Source organism: Schistocerca nitens, chromosome 9, assembly GCF_023898315.1.
Source record: "Schistocerca nitens isolate TAMUIC-IGC-003100 chromosome 9, iqSchNite1.1, whole genome shotgun sequence".
Classification (NCBI taxonomy): Eukaryota; Metazoa; Arthropoda; class Insecta; order Orthoptera; family Acrididae; genus Schistocerca; species Schistocerca nitens.
Window position 1 is genome coordinate 26,307,250 of NC_064622.1, and position 25,317 is coordinate 26,332,566.

Here is a 25,317-nt window from a genome sequence, read left to right on the forward strand (position 1 = left end):
AACCCAGTTCTAAGCAAAGAAGGGAAAGCAGAAAGGTGGAAGGAGTATACAGAGGGTCTATACAAGGGTGATGTACTTGAGGACAATATTATGGAAATGGAAGAGGATGTAGATGAAAGTGAAATGGGAGTTACGATACTGCGTGAAGAGCTTGACAGAGCACTGAAAGACCTGAGTCGAAACAAGGCCCCAGGAGTAGACAACATTCCATTAGAACTACTGACGGCCTTGGGAGAGCCAGTCATGACAAAACTCTACCATCTGGTGAGCAAGATGTATGAGACAGGCGATGTACCCTCAGACTTCTAGAAGAATATAATAATTCCAATCCCAAAGAAAACAGGTGTTGACAGATATGAAAATTACCGAACTATCAGTTTAATAAGTCATAGCTGCAAAATACTAACGCGAATTCTTTACAGACGAATGAAAAAACTGGTAGAAGCGGACCTCGAGGAAGATCAGTTTGGATTCCGTAGAAATATTGGAACACGTGAGGCAATACTGACCTTACGCCTTATCTTAGAAGAAAGATTAAGGAAAGGCAAACCTACATTTCTAGCGTTTGTAGACTTAGAGGAAGCTTTTGACAATGTTGACTGGAATACTCTCTTTCAAATTCTGAAGGTGACAGATGTAAAGTACAGGGAACGAAAGGCTATTTACAATTTGTACAGAAACCAGATGGCAGTTATAAGAGTCGTGGGGCATGAAAGGGAAACAGTGGTTGGGAAGGGAGTGAGACAGGGTTGTAGCCTCTCCCCGATGTTATTCAATCTCTATATTGAGCAAGCAGTAAAGGAAACAAAAGAAAAGTTCGGAGTAGGTATTAAAATCCATGGAGCAGAAAGAAAATCTTTGAGGTTCGAAGATGACATTGTAATTCTGTCAGAGACAGCAAAGGACTTGGAAGAGCAGTTGAACGGAATGGACAGTGTCTTTAAAGGAGGGTGTAAGATGAACATAAACAAAAGCAAAACGAGGATAATGGAATGTAGTCGAATTAAGTCGGGTGATGCTGAGGGAATTAGATTAGGAAACGAGACACTTAAAGTAGTAAAGGAGTTTTGCTATTTAGGGAGCAAAATAACTGATGATGGTCGAAGTAGAGAAGATATAAAATGTAGACTGGCAATGGCAAGGAAAGCGTTTCTGAAGAAGAGAAATTTGTTAACATCGAGTATAGATTTAAATGTCAGGAAGACATTTCTGAAAGTATTTGTATGGAGTGTAGCCATGTATGGAAGTGAAACATGGACGATAAATAGTTTGGACAAGAAGAGAAGCTTTCGAAATGTGGTGCTACAGAAGAATGCTGAAGATTAGATGGGTAGATCACGTAATTAATGAGGCGGTATTGAATAGAGTAGGGGAGAAGGGGAGTTTGTGGCACAACTTGACAAGAAGAAGGAACCGGTTGGTAGGGCATGTTCTGAGGCATCAAGGGATCACAAATTTAGCATTGGAGGGCAGTGTGGAGGGTAAAGATCGTACAGGGAGACCAAGAGATGAATACACTAAACAGATTCAGAAGGATGTAGGTTGCAGTAATTACTGGGAGATGAAGAAGCTTGCACAGGATAGAGTAGCATGGAGAGCTGCATCAAACCAGTCTCAGGACTGAAGACCACAACAACAACAAGGATGGAAGACATCGGAATTAGACTGGTACACGCGATGAAAGCTTTCTTGAGTGAAAGAGAAAGGAGGAAAAGTTCCAGAAAATGTGAGTCGAGAGCACTGCGTAGAAAAGAAGTGAAACGAAAACCAGGAGACCAACAAACTGAAGTTTGAAAGGTGTTGCTATTCGAGAATGTTAAGAATTCAGTGGAGATGTGAGGTACGAAGTGGAGAATTTATAAAAATACTTGATTGGGAAAGGAATATATGGGAGACTCTTAGAAGAAGAATGTACATGTTAGTGGGGCATATATTACAGCAACGGGGAGTGGTTAACTTGGCGCTTGAATGAGGAGTAAAGTGGAGAAATGGAAGGGACAGAAAACGACTAGTGTATACAGAACAGGTTATAGTGCGTTCTGGATGTAGTGTTTACGAAGAATCGAAAAGATTCCCACAGGATAGGGAAAGCTGCATAACAGCATCAGATACGTAGAAGAAAAACTTTAGAAAAATTGACAACCATCCACAGGTCAACTGCCAATTTGACTTCAGCCTTAAAATCCCAGTATCGATATTGCTACAAGCGCAAAAAACTTAAGGACGAGTAAATATCGTATAATGCGTCACTGCCTAGCAGCACAGCTCGATGAAACTTACAGAAAACGCAATGAGGCGAACAGAAATGACACTTTCATTCAAAGAAAATAATTACACATAAATCTCCTCGAGTTATGACGGTCAACCAAACATTATAAAAGGCGATACGTGGTTCTCGATAGGATATATGATACCCATGGTGACAACACATCCTCTAAAACATACTTCGAAGCTGTATATAAGGTTGCCAAGGACTTTTTGTGGTAGGGTGTTCCATTCCTTCACCATCGCGGTTGACAAATGCTGGGTGGTCATTGGTGCATGTATGTGGTCGTGCAGCAATACGCCTCCCCAGCGCAACGTACACGTGCTCACTGGGATTTAACCCTAAACCACAAAAAGAGGGGGGGGGGGGGATGTCACTAAACCATCATAAAGTGTACTACTGCACATTTCATTCAAAGCAATTCATAATTTACAGGTTATGCGTTCGTTAATTACAATTAGTGGATCTACAATGCTATGTTGTATACCAAATTAAGTAGGCTACAAAATGTCCTGCTTTATGCCCCACTGCATTCGTAAATTTTACAGAGGTTTAGTAGCCCAGAGTTACGTCAGGTGAGCCGGCCCCTGTGGCCGAGCGGTTCCAGGCGCTTCAGTCTGGAACTGCGCGACCGCTACGGTCGCAAGTCCGAATCCTGGGGCCCTATTCTGTATCTTTCACACCGATCGGTGTAGTAAGTTAGTGTCGGTAGTGACGTCATTCTCGCTTCCTTATCGATATATCCTATTCAGTAAGCTTCTGAGACTTGTTACCGAATGGTCCTCCCACCGATTTTACGACAATTGTACTGAGAGGTTTTGGATTTCGGTCTGACCCTGTCGAGCGGTAAGCTGTGGTTTATGTACACCCATAATTTGTTATTTTAAACATATTTAGCGGTTTTAGCTTTGGATTTAGTGATTGTGTACTAAAGAATCACCAGAGGACGCATCCGGTTGGAAAGTGAGTTTGTAATAGACTATTCTCCTTTGTTAGAAATATGGTTAGGTTAGGTTGTTACTGTGAATGATTACATACAACAAGTTCTTGTAACCTCCCCACAATAATATTGAAAGACTATATTTATTAGAAATGGTGCCACAGCTAAGTGTAACCTCCCCACAAAAATATTCGAATGACAATACTTAATAGAAATGTAGCAAAAATATTAATGACAAAGACAATTAAACAAAAATTAGCAATCTGACCCAAGTATAAGCTCCCATTAAATAATGAAAGATAATCCCATGACAATGAAACTACAGTGATAATCAAAACTCAACTTAACCGAAATGTCGGTCTTTGGCCCTGTGCAAAAATCAGAATTAATTTCTTACCTCAGTATGTCTGCATGAGAAATATCTGCTCTTATTCTGCGCCAGGAGGAGATGCATCGCAATAATTAAATTTTTTTTTTTAAGTTAACTGAAAATTTTCTTTAAAGGAAATGGAAGGAATTCGAATCATTGTTTAGTTAAAAATTGCTTTGAAATCAGATTATTATTGGGGCGATTTGAAAATTAATTACAACGAATATAGATTAGATTATGTGATGAGCGCAAAGCTGCATGAATACTTATTAAATAAAATTATACCTCATCCTGAATCTCGACCATTGCTGTGCCGACGCCCGCCGACTGCTCTGGGCTACCACTACTCACAGACTCCTAGCACTACTGAGGACTGACTACTACAGACAGACTGACTGCTCGCTACTGCGAGTCGAGCGCAACTGCTCTGGTCAGAGATTCTACAATGTCTCAGCATCGCTGCCGCACAACATACGTGTTTCATAACCCTCCACTGGGGGGGCAAAAATTTGGCAGCGATGGTGAGTCATTTGGACTTGCCATCGTAACAAATTTTTCCTTTAATTAATTAACATTTACAAAATATTTGGATGTAATACATGAATTAAATGTTGTGCGCATGCACCAATTACAAAACATTACAGACAAGACAAAATATAAGTACAAAACAAATCAGGAAAAATGTATATACAAATTGTTTGACAGATAATAAAATGCACACACACTGAAAAATTCTTTAGCAGTTTCATAACAGGCAAAAAAAAAAATCATGTTGACAAGTGTCATGAGTGCACATGCACTGAAAATTTTTGTACATTTTCATAAGAAATAAACGCAAGTGTACAAAAAAATCATCAAATCACAAAAGTATATACAATATAAATGACAAGAGTGCACACATACTGCACTTCAGAACAAATCAAAAAATGTCTTTAGTATTTTCACAATAAATAAACATAATAGCAAAAAATCGTGTCGACAGGTGACATAAGTGTACTCGCACTGGAGTTCAACAAATCGAAAAAAAATGTATAGGCCATGAACATGAATGATGTTAGCTAAAATGATTTTCACTATTAGGATAGGAAAGGAAAGGATTGCATCATGGTTGTAGCACTTTAGTTTGCACACAGCTGCACTGAAAGTCCATATCTTTCCACAGAATCACAACTAAGTGATACAATCTGCAGTTCCGTTCCCAGAAGTATTTATCAGCGTATCAAGACAGCGAAACGTCGTAGTATTATTCCATGCTATCATTTGGCAGTACATCAGGTACACCAAACAGTGGGACCATAATAACGTCTTCTTCGCTTACGGTGGTGGACAGCATGTCGTGTCAACACCACGCTCTTAAGAGGCACACCAACGTAGAATTAGTGCAAAAACAAATATAGTGCTCCATGATTAGGAGGATGTATAGGACAAATGGATATTACAGTAATTCAGGGTAGTTAGCTCAGAAGTTGAAGGACATTAACTAACAGACAAGTCTTAATAGGTGATTACATAAGTAGTATGCGGCATACATAGCTCAGTTATTGAACATTTCTGTACCATGAATGTAATATTACAGAAAAATGTTCATTAATTAATTTACAGACAAGAGTGGCAATCAATGGCCATCAAGTATTGAGTATTACAAAACATTTGTCCTCATTCAAATGACATATTTACAAATAATTATTGGCACTCAGTGGCTAGCAATTATTGATTAGTACAAAACATTTATCATCATTCAGTATTATCGTGAGAAGTCATCATTGAAAAATAGGAGCTCATTAATGGCATAATTACTAACAAAATATTTAGTTACATTAATTATTGGCACTCAGTGGCCTAGCAACTTTTATCATCATTCAGTATTAATAGGAGAAGTCATCATTGAAAACAGTAGTTAATTAATGGCATAATTACTAACAAAACATTTAGTTACATTAATTATTGGCACTCAGTGGCCTAGCAACTTTTATCATCATTCAGTATTAATAGGAGAAGTCATCATTGAAAACAGTAGTTAATTAATGGCATAATTACTAACAAAACATTTAGTTACACTAATTATTGGCACTCAGTGGCCTATTATTAAAAACATGAAGTCAGAATTGAATACAGTAGCTAATTAATGATAATTAATACATAATTCATTAAGTGACACTAATTATTGGCACTCAGTGGCCATCAATTATCGAATTAACAAGTCATTATTAAAAATCAGTTAATTACAATCATAGCATTAAGAATCATGGGCATAATAAGTAGTCTCATTACAATAAGAAGTCATTATTCAAGTGACATACTATTCAGAGCTAATTAGTATTATGCAGAATTATCATAAACTAGTGACATTATATGGGACTGGTAATACATTTTGTTTTTTGTGCTAGCAATGCATTGCTTGCGTAATTATAAGGGAAAACAAAAAAAAAAAAAAAGAGAAAAAATTGCTTCTAGGTTGTTCCTATAAATGAAAAATGTGTAACGTCATTCGTCATGAGTCAGCTGTAGCAAGGTTGTGACACAAGGTATTATATGTGATCACGTTTGTAAATTATATACAAATGGGTAAAAAAAATAAATTGCAAGTACTAGAACAGGTATAATAAGTAACAAGTTTAGTAAGTATCATGAAAAGCTTCTCCTGGAAAAAAAATACAAAATGGATTATTGAGCTGAAAGAAGAAACGCAGACTATGCTGAAAAGTAGTGAACTTCGAATTAACAGGTAGTGAAATGTGTATAAAAAATATGTGTTCCATAGCTGTCCTTTCCAAAACCTTCAGTCATCCTACTACGCAATATAACACCTGCTGTCAAAGTAAACTGCAACAAATACTTAAATAACTACATAGCATAAATACATAACTTCAACATTATCCTCATCTGTAAAGAAAAAACTTCATTATTCATATCATCATAACTTCATCATTATCATCACCTGTAAACAAAAACTTCATTATTCATAGTACCATATTCTTCATCATTATTCATTATCAGCATTCATTATCATCTGCAAAAATCATTTCATTATTCATCACACAACTATTCCTAATCCCTAGCATATTTCATCACTTAAAACTAAAATGTGTAGTTCTGTCTGACAGCTTGCATCAATCGCCTTGTATTCTGAAAGAAAAAATTAGTTAAGACTGCTATTCTGCGATGTGTATAATATATTCTGGTTAATGCTTGTTAATTCTGATCCATTTACTCGTCCTCATTAGCTTATTGCATCTTCTTTCGTTTATTCCCACTTCTGTTTAATTCATTTCCTTTACGCATCATTTATTTCTGAAATTGATGAACAAAGATTAATGTCTTGCATTTAAATCATATACCCATTAAATAATGACTGGTTAATGGTGACACAATTAAGCATACAGCATAACATGACAGAAAAACGTAATATGTCAAAAGCATAGACAGTGTTCAAAGGCAAAAAATGTACAGAGAATATCACAATGCAGCAGCAAAAAAAAAAAAAAAAAAAAATGTAAAACAGTCACGATGTTGAGATATCATAGGGCAAAAGGTCAAAGTCAAATGGTGTGTGTTATACCTTAACTAGTTCACAGTGCATACAAACAAAACATGAAAACAATCGTACATACATAAGAAAGACAAAATGTGATATTCGTTGTGCTCAGCTTGTTAATTAAAGACTTCAATGGAGAGAGAATTTGATAAAATTAATGCGTCATTACAGAGGATTACATAATTATTCATAAAATGCGTAAGTTCATCTGAAAAAATGCACGGTCTAGTGTGTAACGACAAGAAGAGCGACCTGCTAACCTTACCTTGCCGGGCACTTGCCAAGAAAAAATACGATAATCATCAATAGGTAGTCACATAAATGTAATTGCATAAGTGGTCACAAAATGTGTAAGTTCATCTGGAAAATATGCACGGTCTGATGTGTAACGACAAGAAGAGCGACCTGCTAACCTTACCTTGCCGGGCACTTGCCAAGAAAAAATACGATAATCATCAATAATTGTTCACATAAATATCTGAAAATGTATTACAGTGTGATAAATCATAAAGTATGTTCATGTAATAAACGGTTTAACATTGGAGATATGGTGATTGCCTTTCGATTTTCTGGTTCTCAAAGTTTCGACGTGTACAACATTAGGGTGAGGAATGCTGCGAATCCGATATGGACCTGCGTATAGAAGTTCAAATTTACTGCACTTACCTTTTAATTTACTGGATAAATAGTGTGTACGTACTAGTATCTTCTGTCCAATGTGAAAGTCTCGACGTCTACAAACCTGTTTTTGCTGTCTTCTCCGGCGCTCTGCGGCACGTTTGATGTTGTTCAGCGCAATGTCAATTATTTCGTGGTGTCGTAATCGACGAGATGTAGGAAAATTTACTAACTCTTTGATTTTGTTTGGTGGTTCAACGTTTTTCAGTATAACAGACGGAGATAGCATAGTGGATTCATTTGGAATGGAATTAATTACATCTTGGAATGAGTGTATGTATGTGTCCCAATTAACATGTCTTTTGTGGCAGTATATTCTACACAGTTTACCAATTTCTTTCATTAGTCGTTCACAAGGGTTCGAAGAAGCGTGGTACTTGGATATATAGATCGGAGAAATGTTTCTAGCTCGTAACATGCGTATCCATATAGCAGAACGAAATTGTGATCCATTGTCAGAAATTACTTTCATCACATGCCCTACATGAAATAAGAAATGCTTTACAAATGCTTTCGAAACAGTTTTGGCAGTAGCTTTACGTAACGGAGTGAAAGTAACAAATTTTGAAGTGAGTTCAACAGCGACAAAGATGTAGCAAAAACCTCTGTTAGTTCTCGGAATTGGACCAAAAATGTCTACTGCGGCCATATGTCTTAATTTAACAGGTATAATAGGATATAATGGAGGAATGTGTGAAGTGGTGTCTGACTTAGCTTTCTGGCAAATTTTACATGACGCTAAAACTCGTCGTATACGTTTTTCCATGTTCGAAAAATAACAGTTCTGTCTCAGTATAAGAAAACATTTTCTGGCTCCGTAATGTGCGTAGCTTAAATGAGTGTACCAGATTAATTTGTTAACCAGTTCGTCAGGAATGCATAATAACCAATTGTTGCTGTCAGGATGAGAGCGGCGAAAGAGAATGTCATTGCGTACAGTGTAGTGGTTTCTAACCGTGACATTATTCTTATCTTGCCAAAGGTGTTTAATTTCTTTCCACACATTGTCTTTGCTTTGCTCTCGTGCTATGTCCTGTAATGACGAGGAAATAAAATTTTCAAATGCTACTTGCTGAATGTACATCACACTAAAATTTGCTTTGCAGAAGTTGGTTGCTATGTCTTGCTGATTGTTGCTGAGAGAACGGGATAATGCGTCTGCTATTACATTTTGTGTGCCGGGAATGTGAACTATTGTAAAATTAAATTCCTGTAAATAAAGTTTCCATCTACTTAATCTATCATGAGTAAATTTAGCCGAAAGTAAGAATTGTATAGCTCTGTGATCCGTGTAAACGGTGGTATGTCTGCCATAAAGAAAGTGCCGAAATCTCGTAAAAGCCCATACAACACATAACGTTTCCAATTCTGTGACGGAATAATTTCGCTCAGCAGGTGATAGAATACGACTTGCAAACGCGATGTTTTTGATTACTGTAGAGCCATCTTCTTCAATTTCCTGAAAAATATGTACGCCTAAAGCTGTGTTGGAACTGTCGGTGGCAATAGAAAAATTTCGAGTAAGATCTGGGTGCGATAAAAGTGGAGCATTCAATAAAGCATGTTTTAGGTTCACGAATTCAGAATGTGCTTGCTTATCCCATGACCAAATAGTGTTTTTACCTGTTAATTGGCATAATCTAGGCGTGTCTAAAGCAGAGTGATGAATAAATTTACGAAAAAAGTTAATTAAGCCCAAAAAACTGCGTAATTGTTTCTTTGTCGTAGGAACAGTAATGTCACGTAGAGCTTGAAGTTTTTCCGGATCAGGCGCAATGCCTTCTGCTGAAATTACGTGTCCAAGAAATTTTATAGAAGTTTTACCAAAATGCGATTTACTGAGGTTAACTGTGAGTCCTTGTGCATGGAAAGTTTGCAATAGTCGTTCTAAAATCAGATTATGTTCAGACCAGTTAGCTTCTGCAATAAGAATGTCGTCTACGTACGTCGTAATTCTGTCTTTAAGTTCTGTCGGAAGTATTGTGTTCAAACCGCGAATAAAAGCAGCAGAAGAAATAGTTAAGCCGAATGGTAATTTACAAAATTGATAACAGTCGCCAAAACAGAGAAAAGCTGTGTACTTTCTGCAATTCGGATGAAGTTGTATTTGCCAAAATCCCGATTTCAAATCTAATGTGGAATAAATAGCTGTACCGTGAAATTTCTGTAGAAGTTCCTCTAATGTCTGTGGTCGATCTGTTTCATTAATAATAATGTCATTAATGTGACGTGAATCAAGTACAAGGCGAAGTGAGCCATCTTTTTTCTTAACAATATGTAGCGGGTTTATGTACGGACTAACTGCCGGTTCTATAATTCCTTGGTCGAGCATATCCTGCAATTCTTTTTTAACTTGTTCTCTGTGGATATATGGAATGGGATAATGCTTTGCTTTAAATGTATCGTGCTGTTTGACTTGAAATTCGTACATAAATCCGGACATAGTACCAGGAATGTTATCGAAAACTGGAGCTTGCTGTAAAAGAATTTTGTGTAATTGCGTTCGTTCGTCGTCTGTATTTGCACTGCTTTGTTCAACTTTGTCAGTAATCATCTGCATTACGTCGTAGTCAGTTTCGTCAGGAGTATTATAGTTGTGTACGTACGTATCCGTGAACAATGTGGGATTACAGTCTATGTTACGCAATACTGAAATGACCTCTGTACAATTAATTGTTTCCTCTTCTGATGATAATGAGTGCTGAAATTCTAAAGCCAATTGCACATTTTCGTCCTTCAACATTAAATAAGAATTTTGAAAATCAACTACTGCGTCGTGTTGTACGAGAAAATTAGTACCTAAAATTACGTCTGTTGTCAACAAGGGAACAATCCAAAAATTTGAGTGAAAAGTATGACCTCCAATACAAAATGATAAATGCGTCTGTAATTTTACATCTACTCCTTTACTCGATACTGCTCCTTTCACTTTCGTTTTGCCTAAAGGTAATGTAGGATAGGTATTCTCTTTGTTACACTCGTTAAAAGTTTCCTCATTAATGACTGACATAGGTGATCCGGAATCTATTACCGCTGAAAATTTCGATGAACCAATTTTAATTTCGATGACAGGATGTGAAATAGTTTTCTGAACAACTGGTTTTTCCTGCAAAAGAGTGTCTCTGATGTCGTCAAACGTAATTACATTCTCGTGAACAACATTTTGCGTGTCAAAAGTAGTGCTTGTGTTATTGGAAGATGCGTCCTGTACAGTATCTAGTCAGATTCTATCCGACGTGTTATTATTATCATCACGAGGATGTTGTGACATTTCTACAATTTGAACAGTTCTATTACTTCTTCCAGACGTATTACGCTCTGGATGATACCTACTGTCAGGTTCATTCATGAGAATAGGTTCTTGTGAGTAATTTTGCTGTTGGTGTGACCGACTGTTGTTAGATGTACGCTGAAAATTGTCCTCATTATTTCTACGTCTGTCGTAATAGTCGTTCCTATACGGTGCATTGCGATAGGAATTGAAATACTGTGTTTTCTGTACGTAGTTGTTCCTTTGCTGCCGTGCGTTACCATTTGTTGTATCAGGGACTATACGTGCACGCGGCGAAACATTAAAGCCTGGTTGACCTTGTGCATTCCATTGTTGGTTAGGTATGTTAACCGGTTGACTTTCATGCTGTTGTGATTGAAAACGTCTATTGTTACTAAAATGTGGCTCCTGCTGCTGAAAATTTTGACGATATTGATAATCAGAATTTTGTCTGTGATATAGGTCCTGGTAGTTGTCGTTCCTAAAGCGTCTGTTACTTTTCCTATTGAAATTACGTCCCTGATCATAATTACTGTAAGTTTGTTGACCTTGGTTATTATGCGAAAAGTTTTTGTTCACAAAAGAATAATCAGATTGTTGTACTTCCAAGAGTTGTAACAAATCTCTGAATGCCGAGATGTTTTCTTTTTGTTGACCTGTTAAAAGTGACACTCTTAATGATCGTGGCAATTTAGAGATACATAATTGAATGAGTGCAGATTCACTATAGGGTTCACTTAAATACTGGTTTTGTTGCACCATGTGCTCAAAAAATTGCGTCACACTCGGAAAATTGGAGTTTTCATAATTTGGCAAACTAATTAACTGATCTTTAATTCCGCGCTGTGTCGTTTTCGACCAATACGCTGACAGAAAGGCATTCTGAAACTCTTCTACTGAATAACATTGTCTCGCGATCGGCCTCATACGAGTTGCCGGTTCGCCTTCCAAAAAGCTGCAAATAAATTCAAGTTTATGCGTAACGGGCCAAGTCGGTGGAAAGGCAAAGCTAAATTGTTGTATCCAATCTAGCGGGTGAATCTGTGTTCTGTCGTTTTTAAACACTTTAAACTTTCTCACTGACAGAAAATGTTTGTAATCGAAATTATCGTCTCTGTGCGATGGAACAGGTTCAGGATTATAAGAGAATCTATTGAACTGTGGTTGTTCGGAATCTAAGTCCCGTACTCTCTGTAGATTACCCGAATTATACGCGTTACGCGACTCTGGCAAATGCTCGAAAAGTGGCGTCTGCTGTGATGCGTTATTAACTGAAATACTTTTCATCTCTGTTACTTCTTGCTGTAAACTTGACAGTTTTCTACGCAAGGTGTTATTAGACGAATCGATCTCATTAATTGTTTGCTGTAAATTTTGAAATTCAGGTGTTTGATTAAACGAAACCGGTGAAGTATCATCTGATTTATTGTCATTAGTACTTTCGATGACGTCAATACGACTGGCCAATTCATCACATTTTTCAGTCAGTATTTTAACCTGATCATCGGTTTTAGTGTCAGTGGCATTAATCTGATTTTGCAATTTACGTGTAGTTTCGTTCAGTTTTCTAACGTCAGCCTTGACAACATCGGAATCCTGTGTTATTTCTAATTCTTCAAATCTGTCTGTCACTGTCTGAATATCTGCTGTATGTGTATCTGTTTTTGATTTAAGATCAGAAATTTCATCGCGTAATTCCGCGTTCAACTGTTTAATGGAATTAATTTCGTCGGACACTGTAGCAATATTGTTGTCTACGGATGTTTTTGCTTTCGCAAACATTTTACGTTTGTCTTCCTGTCTCTGAGCAGTGATTGTTTCCATGACTTGACGTTTGACTTTATTTTGATCATCAATAAATTTGCGGAAACGCGTATCACTGTTCTGTATGTGAAGACTAAGACGTTCGTTAATTTGTGTGTTCTGTTGGTCGAATTTCGCGTCAATCTTTTCATCCATTGTGCGCGAAAGTTCTGCTGTCATTGCTTTAAACTCGTCGCGTAATTGTGTAGCTTTTTCAGAGCATTGTTTAGCGACTCCGCTAATTTCGTCTCTGAGTGTTTCTGTTGCAGCTGTTTGCAATTCCCTTAATTCCTGAGCAACAGCCTCAATTTCTTCGCGTAACTGTTCCTTAGTGTCATGACACTGCGCGGCAACGGCTTTAATTTGTTCACTAAGCTGTCTCGAATTGTTGTCTAATTTTTCATTTAACTGTTTGTTCTGTTCATTAAGTTGTCTGAAATCTTCTCTCTGTTGTCTGGCCTGTTCACTAAGTTGTTTGAGATTTACATCATTGTTGTCTAATTTTTCACTCTGTTGTTTGACCTGTTCACTAAGTTGTCTGAAATTTTGTTGCAAAAATGCCATAATTGGATCCGATAGAAAATTAGCATTTCTGTTCTCTGTGATAATTAATGGTCGATCTGGAATTGTCTCATTTTGTGTAACCATTTGGTTATTCTGAGATTCACAAAAAGGTTTGTCAGTCGGATGTGTACTGTCAGACATTATTTCGGAATTAACTAAATCCGTCGTACTTTGTGTATCCTGTTCATTTTCATTAGACAAATTTGTGTGTTCGTCACGTGAATTTAGTAAACCGGTTGTGTTAGGCTGGGCAGCGCTCATTACAATAGAGCGTCCCGCGTCATTGATTGTCGTCAAATCAACAGAGGACATAACCGAGTTCGTTTGTTCATCATTAAGACAGAAGTCATCATTAGTGGTTGGAACGCATTGATTGTCAGTGAACGCAGGATTGTCATCATTACACTGCGTGTCACTAGTACTATTGATGAAGTTATTTAATTCGGTTGTTTCGTTCATAATACCTCGCGATACACTATTCACAGTCTTTCGCGGCATTTTTCACAATAGTCACAATTATTCACAAAAGAAATAAGCACAATGCAAAAACAACACAAAAATACAACAGAGCAACGAATTGCCGTTGACCTGTAGAAAGAAAGTCACAAATTAGTAAAAGCGTTGCGCCAAATTATAATTATATTTAAGCAAATAAGAGCAGATATCTGACTGTTTTTCAAAAGATTCTCTACGAAATACGATCCTGGACTGGGTGTCGCCAAGTGTAACCTCCCCACAATAATATTGAAAGACTATATTTATTAGAAATGGTGCCACAGCTAAGTGTAACCTCCCCACAAAAATATTCGAATGACAATACTTAATAGAAATGTAGCAAAAATATTAATGACAAAGACAATTAAACAAAAATTAGCAATCTGACCCAAGTATAAGCTCCCATTAAATAATGAAAGATAATCCCATGACAATGAAACTACAGTGATAATCAAAACTCAACTTAACCGAAATGTCGGTCTTTGGCCCTGTGCAAAAATCAGAATTAATTTCTTACCTCAGTATGTCTGCATGAGAAATATCTGCTCTTATTCTGCGCCAGGAGGAGATGCATCGCAATAATTAAATTTTTTTTTTTTTGAAGTTAACTGAAAATTTTCTTTAAAGGAAATGGAAGGAATTCGAATCATTGTTTAGTTAAAAATTGCTTTGAAATCAGATTATTATTGGGGCGATTTGAAAATTAATTACAACGAATATAGATTAGATTATGTGATGAGCGCAAAGCTGCATGAATACTTATTAAATAAAATTATACCTCATCCTGAATCTCGACCATTGCTGTGCCGACGCCCGCCGACTGCTCTGGGCTACCACTACTCACAGACTCCTAGCACTACTGAGGACTGACTACTACAGACAGACTGACTGCTCGCTACTGCGAGTCGAGCGCAACTGCTCTGGTCAGAGATTCTACAATGTCTCAGCATCGCTGCCGCACAACATACGTGTTTCATTCTGAGACATTGTTATTCGTGTAAGTTAAGATTTTTCTCAATATTCATTATTACTTACATGTAAGAGCGCACTTCCTCAGTAATGATTTCGTGATTTCTGTGTGTTTAAATTACGAAATATGAAATTGCTGTGAATGAAACAACCGACAGTGACCTTCATATTTTTTCTCGTCTGAAATAATTCACCATTTTTGCAGAATATGTAGCGATTTCAGAGTATGCGGTTAGACAGGAATCTAAGAGCACAACTTAAATTACTGGAAATGTAACTAGCAGCAGTCATCTTCATAATCTTGCTAATCACAAGTATATATCTGCGATATAATCCTCAACCAAAGTAGACAGAGATGAAAGATCTCAGTCGTAGTATTTTTAGACTGTAGCACCATATACGAAACATTTTCATTCATGAGATGCATGTTATGAACTTCGACGAACTGCAGGAGCTCTCGAAAATGCATATTTTTTTCAGTTTTGTTTTTAAGATCCAAATCGTTGACGCATCATATAGGGAAGTGGGCTACTTAATCGTTTGGATCTCTAGGAGCGTATTATAACCACATTCTGTTTATCTTCTTATTCTTTGAAACTCTAAGAAATCAATTTTTCTGGTGTTTTTGTAGATGTATTAGTACAATGTGATACTACACACTATTTCTAACTCATTTTCCGAAACGTAAAATCCAAAACACGATGTCAGTGTGAATGAGAATAAGATGACATAATGCGGCATTTACGACAATCTGCAGAATACAGTCAAATACGCTATCATTAGGCATGCATGGAAACATGCCGTCAGAGAAACTGTAAAAAATTTTATGGATTTCAGCTGAGAATCATGGAAATGGATATACTGCGCCTGATACTGTTAAGGAGAAGGCAAGGGCGATAAAGGCGGGCACGTCAGCTCGATGGAATGCGGCGTCATGCGTTATGGCAACGTAAACGCAATTTTCCGTACTTGGAAGAATATCGCGCCTGTGTCGTCTGCTAGCCGCCTTGTGTTCGTGGCGCTGTGCGCGCTGCAGTGCGCATGCGCGGATCTGCGGCCGCTTGTTTTTGATTGGCTTTCGCGATGCGAACCGACAACAGCGCTTCTGTTCTCTAGACCCGAACGGTATCGCTGCCGAAATGCATACTGAATAACGCAGCGACTCTAATTCGAGTACTAGACCGTTCGGTGCTATTGAGTACCGAAACGATCGGCACAATGGCGGAAAGATAAAGAATAGGCACCCTGCCTCGGGCATGGATGTGTGTGCTGTCCTTAGGTTAGTTAGGTTTAGGGGACTGATGGCCTCAGATGTTGAGTCCCATAGTGCTAAGAGCCATCTAAGCGATTTGAATGTCAGATGAACGGGCAGGCCAGTCCATTCGCCGAATATCCCCTCTTTCCAAGAGCTCCTGCACCTGTGCTATTCGATGCTTTCACGCACTGTCATCGATAAAAATGAAGTTAGGGTCGAATGCGCCCCTGAAAAGACGCACGTTGGGAAGGAGTACAGTGTCACAATAACGTGCAGTGTCGCAATAGCGTGTTCAAAGATTTGGTCAGTACGCCCATGGAACAATGAGACATTATGCCTCCCTACACCATAACATGTGGACCACCGAAACGGTCATGTTCGACAATGTTCTTGGGTGCATTACGTAACTGCCCCCGTATGAAGATACGTCCAGAATCACTACTCAGACTTAAGGTCCTCATATCAGAGAAGAGCTCGCATTCCGATCCTCTTTGGTTCAGTCCCTTCTCTCTTGGCATCATTGCAAACGGTGCCGCTGATGTGCGGGTCTCAGTGGAACACAGCGTACTGGTCGTCGCGCAGAGAGACCACCCTATCGCACACTCGGCGTGCTACTTTGCAGAACGAGACTGCACAGTGTGACGGCCGTCTGCCGTTGTAACTGACCATTGTCAGCAACATCCTGTTACTCTGGCAGCAGTGCCTGTGATTCGGGACGGTCCCCGTACAACCTAAGCAGTGCTTTTAGCTACACCAAAGTTTTTTTAATAAATTGCTGAAAAACAACAAAAAATAGAAAGAATAATTGGAGTAAATTTTGCTCTGCGCTCCATAAAGCAACCAATGTGACAAGCATTCGATATAAAACAAAGGCTTTTAGAAACAGCCGATTGCCTTCCATTCTTCTTACTACCACTGCCTGGTTAGAGAAATTTATCGATACTGTCGTTCCTCCCACAGATCCTTACCTAAATCATTCGTCTCGTGTTGCGATGACCGACATCATATCCTACTTTGTTCTTTCAACAGGAACTCAGTGAATTTTTACAACCGTGGAATGACAGTTCTTCTGGATTACTCCGTGCTTGAGAATCTGCCCACGGAAGCGAATGATTTGCTCTTGCACAGTTTTAATCGGTGTTGGATGCGACAGGACCTCATGGCATTATAGTCGATGCAAGTCATAATTCCAATTCTTAGAAGTGGGGAAGATCCAAACCTGACCTGTATCTACCGACCGATCGCGTTGCCGTCATGCGTCACAAAAACACTCGAGTGAGTGGTAAAAAGAAGTTTGCAATGGCGACTTCAAAATAGTTATTTGATGCCTCGGAGTCAGTATGGATTCAGAACAGGCAAAGGGATTCTGGACAATTTGGCTCTGAGCACTATGGGACTCAACTGCTGAGGTCATTAGTCCCCTAGAACTTAGAACTAGTTAAACCTAACTAACCTAAGGACATCACAAACATCCATGCCCGAGGCAGGATTCGAACCTGCGACCGTAGCGATCTTGCGGTTCCAGACTGCAGCGCCTTTAACCGCACGGCCACTTCGGGGACAATTTGTATTCGCTTACTGTGGATATTACCTTTTCCATTGAAACGAAACAAACGGTCGTCGCGGCTGTTCTTGACGTTAAGGAAGCTTATAATCATGTACATATTCCTATTCATTTGGACAAGCTGACGGAGTTCGGCATTTCTTCAAGGACGGTTTATCGTATTAATACCCTGGTCACTCAAAGGACAAACCACATCAATTTCAAAGGCAGCCTGCTCGGACCTATTCTTGTATCCTAGAACTTGCCATAAGGTGCAGTTTTAAATTGACTCTTATTTACTCTTTACACTCATGATGGGAATACACGATCACTTCCCAACTAAAATATTGCGTATACGGGCGAAGTATGTGCTTATTCCACTGCCGAATCGTATGTCCATGTTAAAACGGCATTACCCACTCTCATAACACACGTCGATGAATGGCTGGAGGTTCCTACTGAGAAATCGATGATCGCTATTCTCATTGATGGTCATACCGTGTGTAGAAAGTACGTTATGCTCGATGCCTAGGGATGATATTTGACTCTCGTTTTAGCTAGGCGCCTCATGTTAGAACTAATGTGGCAAAGTGTGAATAAGGTTTAAATGTAATTCCCTCACTCACCCTTGTGCGGCGGGCAGGTTGCCTTACTCACAGTATAACGAAGGGTTATTGGATCTCGCCTAGCTTAAAGCTGTCTACTGTATCACAACGCAGCTATGGTTTATCCCTCCAACTTAGAGACTCCTCAACACAGAACCATTAGAACTTGTGCAGGAGTCATGCTTTCGACGTCCACAAATGCCGTTTTAGTGGAGGCAGATTTCCTTGAGCATTAGAAGCCAAATGTTGTCAGATAAACTTTACCCTCAAGGCATGATCCCCATGGACAGTTCTGTAGTTAAAATCAGAGACTGCATTTAATGATTACGAACTGCCTACTACAGAACAAATAAACTTTCGGCCGTCTGTACCAGCTTTGGCAATTGATCTCCCACCAAACATTGTGTACGATATTCTCCGCATTTGCCTTTATTTATTCACTTAAGTGCCAAAAAACTGTTATACGCATGCGTATTCAAATGCAGATGTATGTAATCAGTCAGAATACGGCGTAGCGGTCGCCAACACCTATATAAGACAACAAATGTCTGGCGCAGTTGTTAGATCGATTACTGCTGCTACAATGGCGCGTTATCAAGATATAAGTGAGATTCAACTTGGTGTTATAGTCGGCGCACGAGCGATGGGACACAGCATCTCCGAGACAGCGATGAAGTGGAGATTTTCTAATACGACCATTTCACGAGTGTGCCGTGAATATCAGGAATCCCGTAAAACATCAAATCTCCGACATCGCTGCTGCCGGAAAAAGATCCTGCAAGAACGGGACCAACGACGACTGAAGAGAATCGTTTAACGTAACAGAAGTGCAACCCTTCCGCAAATTGCTGCAGATTTCAATGCTGGGCGATCAACAAGTGTCTGCATGTGAACCATTCAACGAAACGTCATCGACATGGGCCTCCCCACTCGCGTACCCTTGATGACGACACGACACAAAGCCTTACGCCTCGCCTGGGCCAGTCAGTACCGACATTGGATTGTTGATGACTGGAAGCAAGTTACCTGGTCGGACGAGTCTCGTTTCAAACTGTATCGAGCAGGTGGACATGTGCGGGTATGGAGACAACCTCATGAATCCACTAACCCTGCATGTCAGCAGGCGACTGTTCAAGCTGGTGGATGCTCTGTAGTGATGTGGGGCGCGTGCAGTTGGAGTGATATGGGACCCATGATACGTCTAGATACGGCTCTGACATGTGACACGTACGTAAGCACACTGTCTGAGCACCTGCAGCCATTCATGTCCGTTGCGCATTCCGACGGACTTGGGCAATTCCAGCAAGACAATGTGACACACCACACATCCGGAATTGCTACAGAGTGGCTGCAGGAAAGCTCTTTTGTGTTTAAACATTTCCGCTGGCCACCAAATTCCCCAGACATGAATATTATTGAGCATATCTGGGATGCCTTGCAACGTGCTGTTCGGAAGAGATCTCCACCACCTCGTACTCTTGCGGTTTATGGACAGGCGTGCAGGATTCATGGTGTCAGTTCCCTCCAGCACTACTTCAGACATTAGTCGAGTACATGCCACGTTGTGATGCGGCACTTCTGCTTGCTCCCGGTGGCCCTTCACGATATTAGGCAGGTGTTCAAAAAAATGGTTCAAATGGCTCTGAGCACTATGGGACTTAACTACTGAGGTCATAAGTCCCCTAGAACGTAGAACTAGTTAAACCTAACTAACCTAAGGACATCACACACATCCATGCCCGAGGCAGGATTCGAACCTGCGACCGTAGCGGTCGCGCGGTTCCAGTCTGTAGCGCCTAGAACCGCTCGGCCACTCCGGCCGGCCTATTAGGCAGGTTTACCAGTTTCTTTGCCTCTTCAGTGTATACGGTCTCTAAACACTCAGCTGCCAAATTCCAGTTTATTATTTTCACGCTATCAGCTCTGACAGCATCTCGTTGACGGATTATTTTTTTTTTTATTCGTATGAATCCAAAATTCTTCAAGAGGATTATACTGGATGTGCTTTTTCATGCCCTTAGTCCTAAGTCCGGAATTTTACGGAAATGATTATGACGCACAGATGGAGAAGCATTACTGAATGACAGTTAATAGGGGTGACCCAGTCAAGTATGAAAACATGAGACATGAGTACCACACCACTCATGGATAGATTAATGATAGAAGATATCATGTACTTATAAGAGAAACAAGTGGTCACTGTAACAATCAGGTTTGTTACCGTGAAGGACCAACACATGAATTTCCCACAGGGGTTATCAAATAGATATTCAATAAATGGACGAGGGATCGACCCTCAGCTCTGAACACTTTTATGGCTTTTCCTGGCCCTTTTAAGTAAACTTATAAGTCGGCCAAGCCAGGTTGGTAACTGCCAACTCTGTAGAAAAGTAACACGGGCCTCACAACAGGAAAAGGAGGGAAAGAGAAAAATCAGTTAGCCGAGTAGTCACTGCTGGTACAGAATACTGTCTGCAGTTATGACGCAATGAATCACATTGACCATGGCGATGAGTATATAATATCATTAAATATGTAGTGTGACAGTTTTGGACAAAAGCTGTCACGCAACACCATGTTTCAAAGGAGAACTCCACCGCAGTCGGCCTTAATTGCTCGCTGATACACACACTGCCTTTTCCCGCAGCTTCAACTGCTTCGTGCTTCAGGGCAGCTATTTGGCGTTACAGCGAGGCTTACCTCAAACCATGTGGCGTCCAGCTTCTTATGCATGGCTGGGATACCTGTGCCAACATGATCTTATACTTTGATTCATTTCCACCAAATTATTAATATACGCTACTGGCCATTAAAATTGCTACAGACGCGACATTTAAGCGACGGGAAGAAGATGCTGTGATATGCAAATGATTAGCTTTTCAGAGCATTCACAAAGCATGGCGCCGGTGGCGACACCTACAACGTGCTGACATGCGGAAAGTTTCCAACCGATTTATCATACAAAAACAGCAGTTGACCGGCGATGCCTGGTGAAACGTTGTTGTGATGCCTCGTGTAAGGAAGAGAATTGCGTACCATCATGTTTCCCACTTTGATAAAGGTCGGATTGTAGCCTATCGCGATTGCGGTTTATCTTGTCGCGACATTGCTGCTCGCGTTGGTCGAGATCCAATGACTGTTAGCTGAATATTGAATCGGTGGGTTCAGGAGCGTACACGGAACGCCGTGCTGGATTCCAACGGCCTCGTATCACTAGCAGTCGAGATGACAGGCATCTTATCCGCATGGCTGTAACGGATCGTGCAGCCACGTCTCGATCCCTGAGTCAATAGATGGGGACGTTTGCAAGACAACAACCATCTGCGCGAACAGTTCGACGACGTTTGCAGCACCATGGACTCTCAGCTCGGAGACCATGGCTGCGGTTATCCTTGACGCTGCATCACAGACAGAAGCGCCTGCTATGGTGTACTCAACGACGAACCTGTCTGCACGAATGGCAAAACGTCATTTTTTCGGATGAATCCAGTTTCTGTTTACAGCATCATGATGGTCGCATCAGTGTTTGGCGACATCGCGGTGAACGCACATTGGAAGCGTGTATTCGTCGTCGCCATACTGGCGTATCACCCGGCGTGATGGTATGAGGTGCCATTGGTTACAGGTCTCTGTCACCTCTTGTTCGCATTGACGTCACTTTGAACAGTGGACGTTACATTTCAGATGTGTTACAACCCGTGGCTCTACCCTTAATTCGATCCCTGTGAAACCCTACATTTCAGCAGGATAATGCATGACCGCATGTTGCAGGTCCTGTACGGGCGTTTCTGGATACAGAAAATGTTCGACTGCTGCCCAGGCCAGCACATTCTCCAGATCTCTCACCAGTTGGAAACGTCTGGTCAACGGTGGCCGGGCAACTGGCTCGCCACAATACGGTAGTCACTATTCTTGATGAACTGTGGTATCGTGTTGAAGGTGCATGGGCAGCTGTACCTGTACAAGCCATCCAAACTCTGTTTGGCTCAATGCCCAGGCGTATCAAGGCCGTTATTATGGCCAGAGGTGGTTGTTCTGGGTACTGATTTCTCAGGATCTATGCACCCAAATTGCGTGAAAATGTAATCACATGTCAGTTCTAGTATAATATATTTGTCCAACGAATACCCGTTTATCATTTGCATTTCTTCTAGGTGTAGCAATTTTAATGGCCAGTAGTGTATTAATAAAACGGTGTCAAGATCCATTCAGTAATTCTTGTGATTGTCCATCACATTCTGGAAGAAATATGCGACAGGAACTTTAATTTATATGTATATACATACATTTGTGTATAAAACTTTAGGATGGTTATAGCTCAGACAAAAAATGGTAAAATATTACACTACTGGCCATTAAAATTGGTACACCAAGAAGATATGAAGATGATAAACGGGTATTCATTGGACAAATCTATTACACTAGAACTGACATGTGATTACATTTTCACGCAATTTGGGTGTATAGATCCCGAGAAATCAGTACCCAGAACAATCACCTCTGACCGTAATAACGGCCTTGATACGCCTGGGCATTGAGTCAAACAGAGTTTGGATGGCGTGTACAGGTACAGTTGCCCATGCAGCTTCATCACATTACCACAGTTCATCAAGAGTAGTGAGTGGCGTATTGTGACGAGCCAGTTCCTCGGCCACCATTGACCAGATTTTTTCAGTTGGTGGGAGATCTGCAGAATGTGCTGACCAGGGCACCAATCGTACATTTTCTGTATCCAGAAAGGCCCGTGCAGGACCTGCAACATGCGGTCGTGCATTATCCTGCTGAAATGTAGGGTTTCTCAGTGATCAAATGAAGGGTAGAGCCACGGATCGTAACACATCTGAAATGTAACGTCCACTGTTCAAAGTGCCGTCAATGCGAACAAGAGGTGACCGAGACGTGTAACCAATGGCACCTCATACCATCACGCCGGGTGATACGCCAGTATGGCGATGACGAATACACGCTTCCAATGCGCGTTCACTGCGATGTCACCAAACACGGATGCGACCATCATGATGCTGTAAACAGAAACTGGATTCATCCGAAAACATGACGTTTCGCCATTCGTGCACCCAGGTTCGTCGTTGAGTACACCATCGCAGGCGCTCCTGTCTGTGATGCAGTGTCAAGGGTAACCGCAGCCACGGTCTGCAAGCTGATACTCCATGGTGCTGCAAACGTCGTCGAACTGTTCGTGCAGATGGTTGTTGTCTTGCAAACGTCCCCATCTGTTGACTCAGGGATCGAGACGTGGCTGCACGATCCGTTACAGCCATGCGGATAAGATGCCTGTCATCTCGAGTGCTAGTCATTCGAAGCCATTGGGATCCAGCACGGCATTCCGTATTACCCTCCTGAACCCACCGATTCCATATTCTGCTAACAGTAATTGGATCTCGACCGACGCGAGCAGCAATGTCGCGATACGATAAACTGCAATCGCGATAGCCTACAATCCGACCTTTATCAAAGTCGGAAACGTGATGGTACGCATTTCTCCTCCTTACATGAGGCATCACAACAACGTTTCACCAGCCAACGCCGGTCTACTGCTGTTTGTGTATGAGAAATCGGCTGGAAACTTTCCTCATGTCAGCACGTTGTAGGTGTCGCCACCGGCGCCAACCTTGTGTGAATGCTCTGCAAATCTAATCATTTGCATATCACAGCATCTACTTCCCGTCGCTTAAATTTCGCGTCTGTAGCACGTCATCTTCGTGGTGTAGCAATTTTAATGGCCAGTAGTGTATCTTACTCTACGTATCTCCTACTTAATATTTGCAAAGCAATGTACGAACAGACAACGCGCTGCTGTGAGAAGACTTTACAAGGAGCTGCCTGTTATGCAGTAACAAAGGGGCCCTGTTTGGCTGCCCTCTGTTCGCTAATCTCAGAGAACGTCCCACTGTTCTGCAGGCTGCACGTCTGCTAGGTCGCCCATTAAAACAGAGCAGTCACGTCATAAAAGCCTTGCCTTCATGTTGTTCATTAATAGTGGATGGTACGAGTTGTTATCCCCGAAGTTTCATACGTAACGTAGTTTCCCACGAGGGAATTCTGTCAGGTAAACGTTTCTGTAACATCCAGTTAAATATTGGCAACTTCAAGTATACGTTTGCTTTTTTCAAAGTGTGTTCTGCCCCGCTAATTGTGTAACAGATGTTACATAATTGTGAGTTTCTGCATTATTGGGCTAAAAGAACACACAAAGGCAACAGGACGATGCAGCGCCTGTAAATAGACTGACTGACGTTTCACAAGTGTGACTGTCTGCATTATTGGACTGGAAGAACACCTAAAGGCAACAGAATGTTGCAGCGCCTCACACATCGGAAACATCATGCATAAATAACACAATACACCAAAATTCACTTTGGAATGGGAATGATATTCCGGAACGCAGCGGGATTGAAATAAACAAAATAGAAACACGCGTGGCAGGAGAAAAATTTATTCTATGAAGAGAATCAATACAGGTCTGATTTACCAAAGATGGGATATCCAGTTCGCCCTCGCTTTGCATTACAGACAGTCCGGCATTTGTCTGGAGCAATTTAGAGAAATCACGAAAACGTAAACCAGGAGCCTAGAGTCTCCGTCCAAACGAATAGAAGGACAGTTTCTTTAAAACAGTGCAATCTCATTTAGTTTATCTATAGTACACAAAACTCTTTTGCAAAGAAGTTACTTAATCTATTGCAACACTGTTCGTTCATATCTCATTACCGATAACCGCACACGCTGTACAAGCATTATTCCATAATGCAGTACGGCACGCGCTATCAGATGACATCAAGACTATGATGATGACGTTTTGTTTCCATTTTGTGTACTACAACATTCGATTTTCCTGCCTGAAAAATTGGATCAGCATTCTTCCATAATGTGAAATGACAGAGTTGTAGTTTTGTTTTTATCGTTTACTTGCGTTAATAGTTTCTATGGAACCCATATACAGTGTCACTAAATAATCCTTGTAAAATGAGTACCATATTTTGAAACAAGTTCATTTCAGCATTC